Here is a 14,538-nt window from a genome sequence, read left to right as displayed (position 1 = left end):
AGGAGTTGCGTCGGCTGGCCTAGTTTCACGATAGGTGTCATCACAACTGGGTTGGTTTTTGGGTCGTGACAGTAACTCTTTAGTTTCCTCTTCCTTCTGATCAGCCTTTATGTAGGCTTAAGCTATCTTCCGATCTACGGCTCCTGATATTAGTTATTACTTTAGCCCTTCATGGACGCTGTGGAATATCCATGATACAATCTTCTAACAATTCAATCTGTTGTCTATGAACTGGACTTAATTCTTCCTTCTAACTTATACCGGAGTCTTCTACGGCTGTATGATTGTCAATATATATGCCACATGGATAATACTCTGAAATCTTAAGTGCATTCATAACATAACTAACTCTGGATCATTGGTCAAATAATTCGTTTCGTTCCTTCTTAGATTTCTCTAAATGTAAGCAATTGCTTTTCCTAGTCGTTCTGCCACTTGTTGTATGAATACTTGGCTTATCTTAGTGTTCACACACATTAGAATTCCATACAACCCGTATGATCTTGAATATCCCCTTTTGATTTTTGATTTTTTCCCCATTCATTAGTCACGATAGGTGCAACTTTCTTATGGAGTGCATACAACGTTGTAGTGAGGCTGTTGTTACCAGACCATTTCCTCTTTCGGTCACTGTACTTAGGTTGAAACCTTCTTCCTTATTTCCTCAGCTAGTCTTTCATTCTATGATTACTAGAACCGCTTAAGACTTCATGCCACATCACCATATTCCCCCCTTTAGGGGAGTACTAAAATTTAGTGCTACGATGATCTACGTATAGATGTTTTACCTCTTCATCTTTGGCATCTTTTCACATCATCGATGACCCTTACTCGCCTTGTGGTAATCCTTCTGTACCAAGGATAACAAATTTCCTTTCTCGCGAGGGTGATACTTAGTGTAGCTAGCACATACATTCCCTTAAGCTTAACTTTTCTCATATTTCTTGCTTTAAGGTGCGTCTTCCTAAATGAGCATTCTCTAAATTTCTCATGAATCTTCTTCTATTGTCCATTCTACTATTGTCAGAACACAATCTCTGAATTTCTCATGATGCCGACTATTATCAAATCACCCAGTCCCTGATTCATGTTTAATTTATCTTGTTCACCAGTCCATACCGATTTCTATTACTCTGGGTTTCAATTTTTTTTCCTTTTGGTGATCACGTTAGAGTCACGAACTTATTTCTCGAATGAGGATATGACTTTATGGCCTATATTCTTTTGTTGTCTTAAGGCTTGTCACCTCTCGTCTTTTCCTTCCCTTGACTATAGACTCTGTAATACTGTCATTTTTATTTTTGGTCTACCGTCGTTGTCCATGTATCACATCTTACTCATAATGTTTTATTAACTCTCTTCTTATTTCCCAGCTAATATTTCTGTCTATCTTCTTATTCTAAAAACTTCAACAAGACATTCTTTTGCTTTTAGCTCCCCTTGCTCCATCCGCTGGGTCTTCGGGTTGCCTAACATTCTCTCTCAACTAGGGACGAGAGCCACATTAAGATGATATTTATCCCTTCCAGGCTTCCGGTGCCTATCTTTGTAGTACTCATATCTAGCTGTACTATTTTAGAGTGCACTATCTGGATGTCCCACAAGGAGATATATTAGCATATTTGCAATATCCTTTGGAAATATCAACTAACACAAACAATCCTTTGGAAATGTCAACTAATGCACCATTTTGGGTTACTCTAACCCCAGCCAGGATCCTGCTATCCCGTCCTTCTCTTAAACCAAATCTGTTAGCTCCCATAGGGTATATCTGAGATGGATGTGGCCGATTGTACATACATATGGTATTGTTGAAGGTAACTCAAAAGGCTTATATTTCTCTGCCTGAATTGTAATTACTGATACTCTTCATTAACTGGGTGTCTTATACCCTTCTTCACCTTGCTTCTTTTACTTGTTGAAACTTGTATCTACCTTCTGAATCTCTCATTACTTTTCACCATATGGGTGGATAGATATTCTTACCTTAAGGCTCCTTATCAAGAAGCTTACATGTCTTAGTACATACATGTTCTGTTGAATACCTCATATTTATCATCATAAGCATGATGCAAAAATCGAGTTCCTTTGACTCAATTATTCCACAACTATATCTCTTACCAACTGACTTTCTAGACGTAGGCATCGTCGTATTATGAATAAGATAGAGTTTAGGAAATTGAGTTCTTACAACTGAGCTCTACCACACGATCTAGAGTAAGAAGAAAGAGTGACGATCCTAAATGCCCTGTAGCCTCCTGCTTATAAGTGTGGTGCACAACACACCCATAAACAAGACTCTACTAGACACAGCTTGTAGACTCTCTAGGGCAGAATTGCTCTGATACAACTTTTGTCACAACTCAAACCGATGAGCCGCGACAGGCACCCAGTACCTTACTCAACCGAGTACCAACGTGACGTATCTTTCTTATTGCATCATCATACATAAGTGGGCCAGAAGGATCGTCATGATACAACCAGAGTAAATACGAAGGAATACCCGACATAGAATGACCCAACCTGATATAGAAACTTATACCTGTGATATACGGGCCTATAAGGCCAAGGTGATCTATTATATACTTTAAAAATAGGCCGACAAGGCCATAAAAATATCCGTAGACATGACATCTGTCTGCAAGCCTCTAAAAGTACATACTTATCATAAAGGTCGGGAGTGATCCCGTTGTACCAACCAATACATGTACTTATCATAGTGACCAAATAAGCAACTCTGAAGCAATAGAGTGAATCAACATCTTCCGCTGAGCTAATAGCCTACGTGGAGGACTCTCGACCTGTCTATCAGGACCTGCGGGCATGAAACACAATATCCCTAAGAAAAAGGGACGCCAGTACAAATAATGTACCGAGTATGTAAGGAATGAAAATCAGTAAATAATAGACATGAGAGAAACATAGAGTAAAAGACTAGACATGTAGGTCTGAATAACTTAGTAAATAATGAAATACTCATAGTGTCATGTATATGCGTTTGAACGTCATGTCGTGCATAAGTACATGTGTTCACAACATCATCAAGCCTCTGAGGGCATCCCATCATATCATCTCGGCCACTGTGGGCAAATCATCAACGTATACCAGCTGATTAAGTGGTGGTGCATATATAATGTCGTAACCTTTTCACATATCCTATATCCCATACACACACACACACACACACACACACACACACACACACACACACACATATATATATATATATATATATATATATATATATATATATATATATATATATATATATATATATATATATATATATACGCGTATATAATGATATCTGGTCATGGATCAATGTACATGTATAAATGAATGCAATGCATGAGAAGTACGTCAATAAAATCTCTCGGAATGTCATAAGACAATTATATCTCTAATTAATATCATAAAATAAACTTTATCAACTTACGTATTTTCTGAGACCCATGAACAAACAATAGAATAATAGGAAATACGGAAAATCAAAAATATAAGCATCTCTAACATTTCTATGAATAGAGCCATTTATGGAAGTTCTGCATTTGATTGTTTCATTTGTGTCGTATATATCATGCCAAAAGGAAAGAAGGAATAGCCTTAACATACCTGGAGTAGGAAAAATCTGTATGATATTCTTGAAAAATATTGCACCGTACTCTTTTAGAATCGCAAAATCTCGTTGCTATAACATTACGTAGTCTCGTATGAATTTTGTGGCTTTCATCCGATAGCTTAGCAAACATAAGTACATCGCTTTCTTACTGATATGGGAAATTACGTATGTTGGCTCTTAAGAGCATCTCATTTCATAAGAGCTCTTTTATAATCCTTTGCGTTCTAAATATAACATATCCCTTTAATGACTTGTGTCTTTATCAAAGAGAGTGGCCCCACATTTAGGATGACTAATCTTTGGCCTTAAGGTCCCTACATGCCACATACTGTAATGACTAAGAGAAATCTTAGGCTGCCACGTTGGTTGTTCAAGATTTCTCCAAAAGTCTTATTAAGTACCAATTTCTCAATTAACTTGATAATTCCCTACTAATCCAATAATTAATTAATTTTTCACATAATAAAGAATTATATCAAACACTTAAAATACTACTCACTTTTAACACACTTTATACACCTTACTATCATGGTCATATGGTACCTTGTATGGTATGAGTCCATAAATACGGGGCATTATAGCTTGAACCATATTTTATCTCAAAATGACAAACTTCGACGAAACTCATTTTCTTTCATTTGCTTACCCTCTTACCTTCACAAATTTACTTATCCCTTGTTGAAATAGCATAATACTTATAAACCCAAAATAATCTCATTCCTTAGCTTACGTCGATTAACTTATGACGAAACTTTAATGTAAAAAAAAAATGTGGGATGTAACATCTTATTTCCGAGCTTTCATCCATTTATGGCGTACTTCCACATACGAAAACATGGGGGTGTAACAGATATCTAGAGATGGATTTCTCCACAGGGTTGGATTGCCCTTTTCCCTCGGTACACGGTGACTTCTAGTCAATGTTGTATATGTTCTGGGATGGATTTTCCTGGGCCGCATAGGCCATATACAGTACCAAGTGGTTGAGAATTTATATATTATTGAGGGATGGATTTCCCTGGACATGAATTTGTCCGAAGTACTTGATACATGGAAATGGATTTCTCCAGAGGGTTGGATTGCTCTTTTTCCTCGGTACTGTGTGACTTATAGTCAGTGTTGTATATGATCCGAGATAGATTTCCCTGAGCCGTATGGGCCATATACAATACCGAGTGGTTAAGTATGATGAGTAAAAAGTGTGATACAGTAAGGTTGAGTACTCTGAGAGTGTGAGTACATGATTCATCTATGAGATACATGGCATTGGCATGCATATATGGCATACATGCATAAAGACGCATTTTCTTCATGCTGTACGATATCACATCATTCGTGGTTTTTACACACATTGATATGTGGGAATAGAATGGTATTTCACACTTGTTATTTGGAAAGGAAATGAAATAATTTTTTATTTATTATGGAAAGGATTTTTCAGGAAAACTACAAGTTTCAAACTATCTCATAATTTTTCGATAACTTCGATAAAGGATTTGGGTTTTTACTGATATTCTTAAAAAGCGGAACTATTTTTGGAAAACTGTGCAAAAGCTGAACATTTTTATCTCTGAAATTATTTTCTTGTTTATATGCTCTACGTTATATGAATCGATATTAGTTATTTGTGTTGGACCCGACTTATGTTCCAGCTCGTCATTGCTTTCAACCTGAGGTTAGGTTTGTTACTTTTTCAGTACATGGGGTCGGTTGTACTCATACTGCACTTCCTTCACATTGCGTGTAGATTCTGGATGTCGATATTGCTGCGTTCGATAGTTGCTGGATTTGAAGGCATACCTACATTCCTGTTGTAGCTACCTCTTGTTCACGGTAACCTTAAATTTTAAAACTCTGTTTATGTACTGTTCAAACAGAAGATGTATTCTTTTCATGTCAGCTTTGTAAACTCTATTCTTAGAAGCTCATGATTTGTACTACCAGTCCTTGGGAAATGTAATAGATCCAAATAATTTATTCTGTTTAATTGACTTGTTAACATTATTGAAATTGGATAGTTATTAGTTGGCTTACCTAGCGAATTAGGTTAGGTGTCATCATGACTAGTGGATTTTGGGTCGTGGCATTATGAAATTCACTCAAATGCCAACTTTCACTATTAGGCGCAGAAACTCAACCAGGTCATCCAAAACTCGATCCAAACATACTTCCAAGTCTGAAATCATCATACGAACCTATAGGAACCGTCAAATCTCGATTCTGATGTCGTTTACTCAAAATGTTGACCGAAGTCAAACTTAGCCTTTCAAGCTAACCTTAAGGAACCAAGTGTTCCATTCCAACACGAACTCTTCCAAATCCCAAAATAACCATCACCGCAAGTCATAAAATAGTAAAAACACGTACGAGAAGTCTTAATTAGGGGAACAAGGTTCTAGAAAGCAACACGACTGGTCGGATCGTTACACAGTACATAAACCATTACAGAGAATATAACATTTAAAGCTTGCAGTTACACATTCTTCAATGGCCCCCATAATTGTCATTTAAGAGGGGCTTGATCCTAGGACCTTGTTTTCTAGATGCAACTATAAATAGTGAGTTCAATATCCATTGTAAGGACATGAAGTTTCTAACAAACTTATGCTATATACTGTTCAAAGCTCAATAACATTTTATTTTTTTGCTTCTTAATATCGTTATTACTGCCTTCGAAAGCTCTCCTCCTGGAACCAAGCTCTCTACTGTCTTATCTCTATTTCAATGCTAAGTCTTATTTTCTTATTTAGTTTATTTATCATTTTGGGATCAAATCGATTCGCTTGTCTATAAACCATATATAAATTTAACTGTACCATTGTACGGGTAAACAATAGGTAGGTAAATTAAGGCTCGTGTGGCTAGACAAAGGTTGCCTACAATCATTTCCTTCAATTTTTCTTCCATCTCCCTATCAATCAAAGATCTCCAATTAGGAATATTTATTATGAGTTTTACTAAATTACCAAAGAACTCTTAAAATGAGGTTAAACTGCTATAAAAGTATAGAGACAACAACAAACCCAGTTGAGCCCCACAAGTGGGGTATAGACAAGGTAGTGTGCATGCAAACCTTATTCTTACACTTAGGAGGTAAATAGGTTATTTACGGTAGACCTTTGGCTCAAGAATATGAAAAGTAACAATAAAAACAAGCAATATCAACGACAAAGGCTAGAAAGAAAATAACAACAATATAAGGACCAGGAAAAATGGGTGCAAGGAAGCAATAACAACAAGCAATAACAACGGCAAGATACTAGGAAACTGAAGTGAAAAATAAGATAGTAGGAAAATAACATGTAATACTAGCAGTCTAAGAATAAGGTACTACCAGACAACTACTGATAATGCAAAATGTGCAAATGATTCTCCAACTGCTACAGTATTGTCAAGGTTACATATGGATGAGAATGATGATAGTGCATTAGCTGCATTTGTTCATGCCTTTGATGCCAAAAATAATGCAGTAGTACCAGAGAGATGGGAGGATACTGTTGCATTGAAGGGAGATGGGGATCGAGAAGCTGCTGGATTTGCAAAACCTAATGCAATTCAACCAACCAATACCATGAATAATGCAACAAATGTGTTTGTGGGAAATGAGAAATCTGAAATGAAATCTGCTACTGTACGCTCGACTTTGGAGGACGCTGTTACATTAGGTACAAGTGCTGATTGAGCTAAATCAAGTGATGCAGTAGTTGGTTCAATTGAAAAATAAGCAAGAGAGGAGCAGCAAATAGGCCAGAGGACTGGGCAACAACTAGCTGCAAAAACACATGCTGATGATCAGCAGAAAAATGCAACGCAAATCACTGACAAAATAGTTTCTGACCAGATTTCTGGGAATGAAAACATTGGGACTACGAGCATTTTGATGGAGCGAAAGGATCCAAATATTTTAACTAGCAATCATCCTGGTGATAGTAAAACAGTAACAGTTACAACGACTGGGCAGAAGCAGCAACATACAACAACTGCAGCTAATGTTAACACTAATCCTAGGCAGCAGCAGTCCAATGCAAACATGACTGGGCAGAAACAGTCCGATGCAAACGCGACTGGGCAGCAGCAGTCTAACGCAAACATGACTGGAGCTGTAGTAATGGAAACTGATATACAAGCTATTTCGTTGGAGGACAAAAAGTTGTTGGATGCTTTGGGCAGTCCAACACCACACAAAAGTGCGTACTCATCATACTCAAAAATGACCGGACTGAAGCTGAAATTTTCAGTGACAAAGAGACATGAACCATGTAGTGCAAAGACACTGAAGAGGCATGAACCATTGTGGATGGTTATACAAGACGAAGCTAATCAAAAACTAGAGGCCAACTTACGCGTTGCCATCTCCGAAGAAGCAAAAGAGGATGATTTGATTGAATCTTGTCCGGAAGAGGTTGCTACAACTGGAGATTTCGCTCCTAACAAAACTGAAAAAAAGAAGGTGACTCAAGAAATAACACTCAGGCAACTCCCAATAAAGGTTGCAAAGAAAAAAGGGGTTGCCCCCACAAATCTACGAAGTCCAATAGATACGACAACAAATGAAGAACTTTGAAGATTATGTGAAGACGGTTAAAGAGGATTTTAAGGAAGTTCAAATTGAAGAACTAACAAGATTGGTAAATGAGGGCAAGATTCAAATTTCTACATTGTGTTAGTTTATCATTTAAAAAGCATCATCACTTGTAATAGCATCATAGAGTGTGTTATAAACTCTATGGCGATCATAGAGTACTTGGTACTTTCAAGTTCCTATTTCTTACATGCTTGCTAGAAGATGAGGCTTTCCCAAAGCCTCAATAGGATTGGTAATGTAAGGTTTAACACGGTTAGTGTTTCCTTGGTCCTATGCCTTTGGAAAATTATCCACACGGCTATGAGATTATATGCCCTCGTGAGACTTTGCCGGTAACTACACCATGAATCCTCTGCATAAGGCTGCCATCATAAGGCAATGTGAGGCGCAGAGGAGTGATTATATAGCCAAGGCATATGTGTAACAGTACCGGTGCTATTGTCCCCCTTATTTATACTTTTCCTAATTATTGCATTTTTGTTTTTCTTTTATTAATAAAAACTAGCCCTAGGCGCTTGCCTAGCGGATTGACAAGAAAAAAAGCCCTAAATTCCCTGGTACGGAACATAAAAATGCTTGGCTACCTACTAACCTTCTACCCTAATTCTTGGCCTCCATATTAACCTATCAAGGGTTATGCCTTCGGTAAGTTAAAGTTGCGTCATGTCCTGCCTGATCATCTCTCCACGATGTTTTTTCAGCCACCTTCAACCTCTTCTCATAACCACCAAATCCAATCGTTCACACCTCCTTATAGAGGCATCTAAGCTTCTCCTTTTCATATGTGCAAATCATCTAAGCCTCGTTTCTTGCATCTTTTCCTCTATTGGAGCCACACCCACTTTTACCTGTATTTCGTCATTGCTAATCTTATCTAGCCTATTATGCCAACACATCCATCTCAGCATCCTTATTTCTGCTATCTTTATATTTTGGATATGAGGGTTTTTGACTGGCCAACACTCTACCCCATACAACACAGTTGATCTAACCACCACTTTGTAGAATTTACCTTTAAGTTTTGGTGACATATTCTTGTCTTAAAAGACGGTGGATGTTAACCTTCATTTCCTCTACCCCGCCCTTATACGATGTGTGACACCCTCATCAATCTCCCTAGTCACTTGGATAACTAACCCAAGATTCTTGTAACTTCCTCTCTTGGAATGACATATGAATCATGCCTCACGTCTATGTCCGCTCCCCCTGTCGCGTTGATGAACTTGCACACAAAATATTCTGCCTTAGTCCTGCTCAATTTGAACCCTTTAGACTTTAGGGTCTACGTCCAGACCTCAAATTTTTTGTTGATACCATCTCGCGTTTTGTCAATTAATACTATCTCATCTGCAAAAAAACATACACCATGACACCTCCCATTGAGTATGGCACATAAATGCATCCATCTCCATGGCAAATAAAAATGGGCTAAGCGTCGATCCTTGGTGCAACCCCATCATAACCGAAAAATAATTTGATTCTCCTTCCATTGTCCTCACTCGGGTTTTATGATTTCCCCAATTGCCGAATTAATTCCTAACACGTTAGCTATAATCTTGCTGCACCACTCTCTAAAGATGATGAGTTCTTGTTTATCACAATTATCTCTCAATCAATTACGATAATTTACTAGAAATATTCTCTCGAATTACTCTAACTGACAATTCATATAACTCATAAAGATCTCGCCAAATCTTTATCTCTAATCCCGCTTTAGAATCCAAGTAATTAATATCGTAACTTACCCAAAAGTGATGTTGTTCAATAACAATCTGATCAAGCGTTCTCTCTCAAGCAACACAAGATGTCTAGGCACGATTAATCTAGGGCCCTTTAATTAACCATAAGAAACACCTAGTTGAACAATTAGAGAGTAAAAATGGCTCAATTATATCAGTACACAATCAAGAATTCATCCAACAATTGATTCCATCAGCCCTAGATGGCGGGTTTAGCTATTCATAATACTATGTAAGATTACAATACAAAAAGCCATAACCTACAACGGAAATATGAAGAAGATAGTGAAAAACTCGTAGAAGAATTCTCCGCCTTGCTCCTTGTGTAGTCTTGCCTCCCAAAATATAGCGTAACCCTTCAAAACGTATTGAATTTGTATTTATACCAAATAGGATTGATGTGGGTCGTCCTTGAACTCTCCTAGTTTGAACAGGAAACATTGAGCCGCGTGCTAGGATTGGTGAAACGCGTGATCCCTAGCACGGTCCCAACTATTTTTTTTCTTCTTTGTTCTTTCGCGTGCCAAGTCCAGTGCCAACCTCCATACTTCACTATTTTTTTTTCATTTCCTAGGCTATTTTACGCCTACCTTCATGCAATGCACCAATTGTGGTACGCTCCCACCTCTTTCATAGCTACTCTTTTTGCATCAAATCATCCAATTCTTACCAACTTTCATCCAAATTCATTCCTACACATGATAAATACATAATAAGTATATTTCACATTTTAAGCATGTTATTTCCCACAACTCACACACAAAATAATATGAAGCTATACTAAAAACGTGCATTTTTAGTCATTTATCATCCCATCATATATGTATTTAATCACCCTAGTGTACGCGATATGAACACCTTTAGCCTCCAAACATCTCCAAAGTACCTCACTTAGGACCTTGTCGTATGCTTTTTCAAGGTCAATAAATATCATATGCAAATCCTTCTTCCTTTCCGTATACCTATCTACCAACCTCCTGACAAGGTAAATCTCTTCCGTAATCGAATGTCCTGACATGAATCCAAACTGATTTTTAGATATAGACATAGTCCTCCTTACCCTCGCTTCCACCACCCTCTCCCAAACTTTCATAGTATGACTAAGCAACTTGATACTCCTATAGTTGTTGTAATTTTGGATATCATCTTTGTTCTTGTACAAGGAGATCATCGTACTCCACCTCTACTCTTCGGACATATTCTTTATCCTAAAAATAACGCTAAATGGCCCAGTCAGCCACTCCAAGCCCGTTCTACCCACATGCGTACAAAAATTCATCAGAATTCATGTGGCCGGGTCACTCTGCTCCTGCTCATCTTACCCATAGCCTTCACAACCTCCTCAATATTTATGCGCCTATAATACCTAAAATAAGATGACCCTCAGAGTGATCATATCAACCAACGCAATGTCCATGTCCCTATCTTCATTCAGGAGTTTATGGAAGTAAGTCTGGCATCTTCGCTTAATCTATGCCTCTTCCATTAAAGTATAGAGAATTATGCCAAATATCACAACCTCACATCTAGGCTTTTGCTTGTCCTCAAGCAAAGTAGAGAAAAAAGTCAACACATATACATTCAAGACCAGTTCAAAATTTCTTAATGGGCAGACTCAGCTGAGATCAATCATGAAATAAAAATGTCGTTTTCTTTGCTCATATTCACACATTGTAAGTCAAAATCTTGTGACCACACAAATACTGTTGTATCTTACAGTCAAAGAAATGTCCTACAACTCACACATCATATAGTTAATTATAGAATAATAGGTCATATATAAATTAAAAACAATCACACTCAGCAACGAATTTCACATGCACATGAAACAATATCATAAGCTTGTCCATTTTGTCATTATCCACTAACGTAAGCATCTCAAGAAAAGATCAAGTAGATTTTTTCTATGGTTATAATGTAGGCTCAGGGATAGGTAAGATAGTGTAGATAACAATGACTCAACCCCGTATGGCGCTACCATCAGATAATTCTTACGCAATTTTTTTTTGAGTTTGCATATCAGCACTCAAGTCATTCTTTAACCGCCACCCTTTTCCTTACAAAGTTCTTCATTTTAATGTACACATCGACAATTCAAAGCACCTCTCTCTCTCTCTACATGTCACTAAAAATCACTTTTATTTTGAATGAACAAGCACAACTAACATCTTTACATACTAAATACTTTCACAGTATTCAAGTAAGGTGTGCCATTAGAAAATATGATAAGAATTTACACAATTATCTTCATATGCTAAGAGATATCATTAGGCTATTAAAAAGAAGGCCAATATTTCATTAGGCTCTAAGGGGCTATTATGCATAATTTATAATTGTAGGTAGCTAGATTTAGGCTCGTGTGGCTAGACAAATATGACCTACAATCATTTCCTTCACACCAAAGATCATCACTTAGATATATTTATTATGAGTTTTAACCACTAAATTACTTAAAGAACACTTGATGTTAAACTACTATCAAAATATATAGAGTTATGCCAAATATCATCACCTCACACTTAGGCTTTTACTTGTCCTTGAACAAAGAGGAGAAATGAGTCAATATCAACATATAAGTATTCAATACTAGTTCAGAACTTCTTAACAGGCAGACTCAGCTGAGATCAATCATGAAATTTATACACCCTTTCCTTTGCTCATATTAACACATTGAAAATCGAAGGCTCATGACCATACAAATTTCATTATACCTCACAGTCAAAAAAATGCCCCAAAACTCACGTATCATATAATTAAATTACAGAATAATGAGGCATATAGAATTAAAAATCTCACACTCAGCAAAGAATTTTACATGTACATGAAACAACACCATAAGCTTGCACCTTTTGTCGCTATCCACTAATGTAAGCATTTCAAGTAAAGATCAAGTAGGATTTTTCTGTGGTTGTAATGTAGGCTCATAGATAAGTAGGATAATGTGGATAATAGTGACTCAACCCCCTATAGTACTACCATCACATGGAATTTAAGCATTTTTTAAGTTACACATCAACGCTCAAGTCATTCTCTAGCTGCCGCCCCTTTTTTTAACAAAGTTCTCCCTTTTTAAAGTACAAATCAAAATTCAAAGCACTTGTTTTCTTTCTCTCTTTTTTTTCCCGAGATCCATCACTAAACATTGCTTTCATTTTGCATGAACAAGCACAATTAATGTCCCCTTTCTTTTATTTTTCACATAACTTTCTTTATGCACTGAACACTTCTACAATAGTTAAGTGAGGTGCGCTATTAGGAAATAGGGTATGGTTTATACAATTAATTTCATACGCTAAGGCTATCAAAGAGAAGGGGAATATTTCATTAGACTGGAAGGGGCTATCCAGGGATAATTTACAATTGTAGGTAGTTCAATTTAGGCTCATGTGGCTACACAAAGATGGTCTATAATCATTTCATAATTTGTTTAAGGTACACATCAACAACTCAAAGCACTTGTTTTTCTCTTTTTTTTTTTTTTTTTTTTTTTTTTGCGAGAACCGTCACTAAATATTGCTTTTATTTTGCATGAACAACCATAATTAATAACCTTTTCTTTTGTTGTTCCCACTGCTTACTTTACATACTAAATATTTTCATAATATTCAAGTGAGGTGTGACATTAAGGAATAAGATAAGAATTTGTACAATTAACTTCATATGCTAAAGGGCATATTTAATCTATCAAAATAGGAGAACATTTTATTAGGATCAAAGGGGCTATCTAGGGATAATATAAAATTATAGGTAGGTAAAAATTTAGGCTCATGTGACTAGAAAAAAAAATGACCGATAATCATTTCCTAACTTGAGAACATCATAGGATTTCACTCAATTTCAAAACTCAATATGAAAGCATAAGTTAGAAAACAAAATTCAAGCATAACTCCTTGACTCTCAGAAAAAGTCTTCATATAAAGGTTTTGAACTTTCTTTTAAATTATTTTTTCAAGTTTATTCTAAACAATGCTAGTTAAAAAAATAGCTCCACGGAAAGAACCATCGCAAAAGAAAACCCAAAAACTATTGTTCTATAATTAACTAAGTCACTGCTAATTTTTAAGAATGCAAGAAATAAATTTAAAACTGTCAAGTGACCACAAAATAAAAATTAAATAAATAATCACTAATATAAACTCCTACCTTACACGTATGATCATGCGTTAGCCCCAATACACGTAAATAACTAGGGTGTAGAGGAAGTTTTATAAGTTGTCGTAGCAGTAGTGACTCCATCCTCTGGCCTCAAGCCAATAGCAATGCCGCCAGACGAAGTAGCAGCAACAGAAGTAGTAGCAAGTACCAGCGGTGAATGATCATATACAATATGAGGTGCAGCAATGATCGCATCCTTGGTAGTAGTCTCGGTCTTTATCAAATCACCATTAGTCTCCCCTTAACTCTCAACTTCAATGGTAAAAGAATGGCCAAACAAGCGACGCTCTTCCTTGTCCAAGGGAAAATGTATCATGATATCGCTAATATCAATATGGCGAGTAGCTATGTCTCTCTTGATGACCAACCATATATGCATTAGCATACATTTCATGCATGCTAGTTCTTGCTCTGTGAAAGCCTTCAACTTATCTTCATCA

This window comes from Nicotiana sylvestris, chromosome 10 (genome assembly GCF_000393655.2).
Source record: "Nicotiana sylvestris chromosome 10, ASM39365v2, whole genome shotgun sequence".
NCBI lineage: Eukaryota > Viridiplantae > Streptophyta > Magnoliopsida > Solanales > Solanaceae > Nicotiana > Nicotiana sylvestris.
Note: the sequence above shows the minus strand (reverse complement) of the source record.